This window comes from Euprymna scolopes, unplaced genomic scaffold, assembly GCF_053919585.1.
Source record: "Euprymna scolopes isolate OS-2025 unplaced genomic scaffold, ASM5391958v1 sca1, whole genome shotgun sequence".
NCBI classification, from domain to species: Eukaryota; Metazoa; Mollusca; class Cephalopoda; order Sepiida; family Sepiolidae; genus Euprymna; species Euprymna scolopes.
The window spans coordinates 948057-953753 of NW_027633102.1; the positions used below are offsets into that span (position 1 = coordinate 948057).

The 5697-nt window shown below is 61.8% G+C and overlaps 2 non-coding genes and 1 pseudogene across 2 annotated transcripts in view; all 3 read right to left on the reverse strand.

Moving 5' to 3' along the window:
- The window catches only part of LOC145273128 (large subunit ribosomal RNA), a 5719-nt gene extending 2058 nt beyond the window's left edge, over positions 1–3661 (reverse strand). The window contains exon 1 of the ribosomal RNA XR_013866161.1: positions 1–3661. This exon is cut by the window's left edge and continues 2058 nt beyond it. This is a non-coding gene — a ribosomal RNA (large subunit ribosomal RNA).
- A 595-nt stretch (positions 3662–4256) lies between these two features.
- On the reverse strand, positions 4257–4414 carry LOC145273320 (5.8S ribosomal RNA). The gene has a single exon (XR_013866315.1). It is a non-coding gene; the product is annotated as a 5.8S ribosomal RNA (ribosomal RNA).
- A 403-nt stretch (positions 4415–4817) lies between these two features.
- LOC145273571 (small subunit ribosomal RNA) lies at positions 4818–5598 on the reverse strand (annotated as a pseudogene).
- Between the last annotated feature and the right edge of the window lie 99 nt (positions 5599–5697).

Below are 5697 nucleotides of genomic sequence, written 5' to 3' on the forward strand. Positions count from 1 at the left end.
CTCACCCCTTTTCGAGGAGGACGGAGACGTTGCGACGAACGGATTGGAGCCGCCCGCCGCCACCCCGACCCCGGAGCGAAGCACCCCGCAGAAAAGCCGCTTGAACCGCCGCCGCCAGAAAGACGACCCGCCGACGGTCCCCCGCCGTTTTTGGTCGACGCCACACTCCTGCCGCCCGACGGCGGACTCCCACCCGTATCGCTCTCCGACCCGCAACACACGCTCGCTTGACCGCGACCGCTCGACCGGAACACGCCGCCGCACAACGGACCGCCGCGGCCCCTATGCCTTCGCCGCAAAGCGCGAACGGAGCGAACGCTACAGCCCCGTACCGGTTCCTCGCTTCGCGCGGGCACGGCCCGACCGACCCGGTCCTCGGAGCCAATCCTTCTTCCGAAGGTACGGATCCATTTTGCCGACTTCCCTTACCTACATTGATGCCATCGACGAGAGGCTGTACACCTTGGAGACCTGCTGCGGATGGTGGGTACGGACCGACTCGAGAGCTGCGAAAACCGGACCCGGATTTTCCAGGGCCGCCGAAAGCGCACCGGACGCCGCCCGAGCCGCGGCGCTCTACAGGTACCTTTTCCGTATCTCCGGACGAGCCGATTCCACGGACATGGTCCTTTACGAAGAAGAGAGAACTCTTCCCGGGGCTCCCGGCGACGTCTCCGGGCTCGCTTGCGTCACCGCGGTTTCGCCCGGGAAGCGACGGGCGCCGCCGACATCGCTGCCGACAGCGTCGCCACCCCCGGGCCCTCTCCGAGTCCGGGTTCGGGAATATTAACCCGATTCCCTTTCGACGGGAGGCCGGCCGCTTTTTTTTTGTTTGGGCTTTTGATTCGATTCGATTCGATTCGCTTTCCTTTCACTTTCATAACGGATCCGGCGCCTTTCGGGAAGACTTTCGCCCGCGTCTTAGGACCGACTGACCCGTGCTCGACCGCCGTTGGCACGGAACCCTTCTCCACTTCGGTCTTCGAAGGTCTCGTTCGAATATTTGCTACTACCACCGAGATCTGCACCCGCGGTCGGCTCCACCCGGGCTCGCGCCCTAGGCTTCCGTGCTCGCCGCGGCGCCCTCCTACTCGTCGCGGCATCGTTTCGGCGCGAAAGTTCATCGCTCCTCGCCGCGACGGTCCGGCATCGGTCCGTCGCTCCAGCGCCATCCATTTTCGGGGCCGGTCGATTCGGCAGGTGAGTTGTTACACACTCCTTAGCGGATTCCGACTTCCGTGGCCACCGTCCTGCTGTCTATATCGACCGACACCCTTTCGGGGATCTCATGGGCGTCGCGTTAGGCACCTTAGCCGGACGTTTGGTTCATCCCACAGCGCCAGTTCTGCTTACCAAAAGTGGCCCACTTGGCACTCGCATTCGAGGTGACCAACCGCCCAGCGAAGCGTGCTGGCGGCGGCGGCCGGATGGGTCGGCTCCGTCGTTCGGGAGAGTCGGCCCGTTCCACCCGTTCCGAGTTCGAGAGTAGGTCGAGGCCGTGAACGGCCCCGGGGCCTCCAATCGTTCGCTTTACCGGATGGAATTGCGACGATCGAGCGCCAGCTATCCTGAGGGAAACTTCGGAGGGAACCAGCTACTAGACGGCTCGATTGGTCTTTCGCCCCTACACCCGGTTCCGACGATCGATTTGCACGTCAGAGGCGCTTCGGACTTCCACCAGAGTTTCCTCTGGCTTCATCCCGACCGGGCGTGGATCGCCATCTTTCGGGTCCCTGGTCGCTCGCTACGCCAGAGTCGGCCGAGTCGTACTCGGAAAAAGGGGAAACCGACCCGGGGGTGATGCGCCCGCGCGCAGCGCCTAAACTCGACGACAAAATAGGACTAGTTCAAGCCGCGGGATCTCACCGATGGGCGGAAGGAGGATATGGAAGCTGGCGCCCGGCAATTCCCCTTTTTGGAAGATGCGCCGGTCCCCTCTCGGGGAGGAGGGAAAAACAACCGCACGTCAGCCACGAGCCTTCCCTCTCCTATCTCTCTCGGGAAGAGAGAAAAAAGGAAAAGTTGCGGGCACCGCAGCAGCGACGGCGGAAGGCCGAAAACGCCGCGCCGGCGGGATCGGGCACGGCTCGGAGGCGGGTGAGGCGAGGAGAAGACGACGGCACGAGACCGACGACACCCCCCGACGACCCCCGGACGACTTTGCCACGACACCTCTCCCGATCGACGCCCTCCTACACGCTCTCGCTTTCGCTTCGCCTTCGGGGTTAGTCAGAGGTGGCCCCTACGACTCGCGAACGGCCAGGACTCCTCGGTCCGTGTTTCAAGACGGGTCGGGTGGGTTGCCGATGCACGTCGCTGACCCGGGGTGGCGGGCGGCTCGAGTAAAAAAGCGTCGCCGAGCGACCTCTCCGGAAACGGAAACGGGCGCGGGCGGGGTTGCCCCCGACAAGAACCCGAAACGTCGGCGAGGTGCGTGACGGCGAGGCCGCGCCAGTCCTATCCCGCCTCTCATCGCGCACGCGCCCGAGACGGTGGGGCGCCTAAGGAGCGACACACAGAGTGCGTCGCCCGCACGCGACTTCCGGCGGGATCAAAACGGACCGGCTCGCCACGTGTAACGGATCGTGTCAGATTTCCTCCGTTCCCGGCAGAAAGGGGCAGTTACGTTCGCGGGCCCGACGGCCGGTGGCCCCCGACTTCACAAGGTGGGAAGACGGGGGTTTTCAGGGTGATGAAACGCCTGCCGCCTACGGAAAAAAACCCGCGTGTTCGACCTGCACGCCGGGAACGGGTCGCGACGACGGACCGGAGGGGAAGTGCGTCCGGTGCCGGCCGCGCGGAGGTCGCGCCGAAGCGCCCGCGCCATGATTACGCCGAGCGATGAGAAGGGGACGGGTGCAGCGGAGTCGCGCGCGGAGGGAGCAGGAGGAAAGAAGAAGCGGCGGCGACGGATGCGGCGGGTTAGGGCCCGGCGGCAGCAGCGATCGAGAGGACGAGTCCCCTCCGTCGCAGCCAACCGACGCAGCCACCTACCGACGCCGCGGTCGTCACCACGTTTCCCTTCCCGCTATCCACGCGGCCCGTCTCCTTCGTCGGCGACGCGGGCACAAAAGCTGGCCCGCGGAGAACGAGTTCCCCGCGGACACGACGAACGACGACCTGTGCCGCGACGGCCTCTCTTTCAAGAACACACATCGAGTTTGGGCTCGAGCCTAGGCAGCACCGGACTGAGTCCCCCCGCGATCGCGGTGAGCGGTCCCACCCGTTTACCCCTGGGCGGTTTCACGTTCTCTTGAACTCTCTCTCCAAAGTTCTTTTCAACTTTCCCTCACGGTACTTGTCGACTATCGGACTCGTCCCGGTATTTAGCCTTGGATGGAGCTTACCACCCGATTTGGGCTGCGTTCCCAAGCAACCCGACTCTCGGATCGAAGGCCGTCGCTCGCCGTCCGCACCGAATGGGCCTGGCACCCGCCGCGGGCGGCCCCGATCGAGGGAACTCCGAACTATGCGAGACGAAAACGAACGGCTGCCTTCGACCCATGCGCCACACGTCCCGAAGCCTTTAACTTGCGACGGGATTCGGCGTTGGGCTTCTCCCGGTTCACTCGCCGTTACTAAGGGAATCCCGGTTGGTTTCTTTTCCTCCGCTTAGCGATATGCTTAAGTTCAGCGGGTCGTCTCGTCCGAGCCGAGGGCGGCGGTTTTTAGTAGAGTGTGGTGTTTGGAGGAGAGGAATCTCGATCGGTACCCTCCGTGTGACGACGGCTGGCCGATATAGCGCCCGTCCGACCGAAAATGAAGAAGCCAACAATTAAAAAAAAAGCGTGGGTCCTCCCCATCCGACGTTGCCTACGACGCGGCCACCTTTTTACGGTGCGACGGCCGTGCTCGTCGCGCTGCTCGAGGCGTCGCTGAGAGACACCTTCATGAGGCAGAGAGCGAGACGAGCAGGCGGCGCTTACGTCGGCAGTCGGTTAGGTCGGTGCTTTTTTTTTTGTTTTGTTCTCCCTTCGGCTGCTTTCGGACAGACTCCTCCTGCTCCTCCTCCACAGTGTTTCTTCACGCGGTCGAAAAGGGAAAAGACTCCGCGGTCTGCCAGCGGGAGACGAAGGAGGAGGCCGGAGAGGGTTTTAAAAAAAAAAAAGACATTGAAAGGAGTCAATTCTTTTTTTATTTTTCTTCCCCCTCGTCACTCGCTCCTGCGACGTCCCGGTTACCACCGTGCCGAGGACCGGGCGGGCACGGGGACGGCAAGATGTCGTTTCGTTAACGGAGAAAGACATGTAACGTTCCGCCTCTCGACCGGACGTGGCCCCGAGACAAGGGATCTCGGGGCCGCAATGTGCGTTCGAGGTGTCGATGTTCACTGAGTCCTGCAATTCGCATCAGTTCTCGCGGCTGGCCGCGCTCTTCATCGACGGACGAGCCGAGTGATCCCCCGTCCAGGGTTCAGCACTTGGGTTTTTTATATTAGTTTTTGTTTATATAGATTTAGTAGTGTGCGAGGAGGTCTGTGCGAGGAGGCGTGACGGCATTGCAATGTCGCGAGTAGTTTGTTTTTAGCTAGCGGCGGTGGCACAGCGGCTGCAAAAAAAACAAAAAACGATAAAGCGGCGACAAGGCAAAGAAGAAGCGGCCATCACTTGCGGTGGGCGAAAAAACAAACAGGTGGTAAGACGCGGAAGCAAGCAAGAAGAGCTGGGGCTTTAAAAACCTCCGCGTCACCACAAATCTATCTCTCGCTCCGCCTTTTATAGGTTTGTTTGCGCGCATTCGAGGCGTTGACGCCGACAGACAGAGGAGGTAGGCCGGAAAACAACAAACCAGTCTCGAACGGGAAAACGGTAATGATCCTTCCGCAGGTTCACCTACGGAAACCTTGTTACGACTTTTACTTCCTCTAAACGATCGGGTTCGGTCGTCTTCTCCAGGCATCGAACGCCGAGGCGTAGATGCACGAGTGTCGTGACGGACACGTCGCGCACTGCCCGGCGGCGTCGTCGGCCAGATCCGAGGACCTCACCGGACCGTTCGATCGGTAGTAGCGACGGGCGGTGTGTACAAAGGGCAGGGACGTGATCGACGCGGGCTGTTGACCCGCGCCTACCGGGAATTCCTCGTTCACGGGGTTGGTTACAGGCCCCGATCCCTATCACGGGAGGTGGTTCAGAGGTTTCCCAACCCTCTCGGGCCGGGGCGAAGTCCCCGCTGATACCTCCAGTGTAGCGCGCGTGCGGCCCCGGACATCTAAGGGCATCACAGACCTGTTATCGCTCCGCCTCGTGTGGCTTTCTGCCACCCGTCCCTCTAAGAAGTGCGTGAGAAAACCGACCCGGACCCGAGCGCCACGGAGGACGCCGAGCCCGCCGTAAAAATCACTGACATCGGCGCACTAGTTAGCAGGCCGGAGTCTCGTTCGTTATCGGAATCAACCAGACGGATCGCTCCACCAACTAAGAACGGCCATGCACCACCACCCACCGAATCGAGAAAGAGCTATCGATCTGTCAATCCTACCGGTGTCCGGACCGGGTGAGTTTTCCCGTGTTGAGTCAAATTAAGCCGCAGGCTCCACTCCTGGTGGTGCCCTTCCGTCAATTCCTTTAAGTTTCAGCTTTGCAACCATACTCCCCCCGGAACCGAACTCTGGTTTCCCGCAGGCTACCCGCCGGGTCATGGAAGCGAACGCCGGCGGATCGCCGGTCGGCATCGTTTACGGTCGGAACTACGACG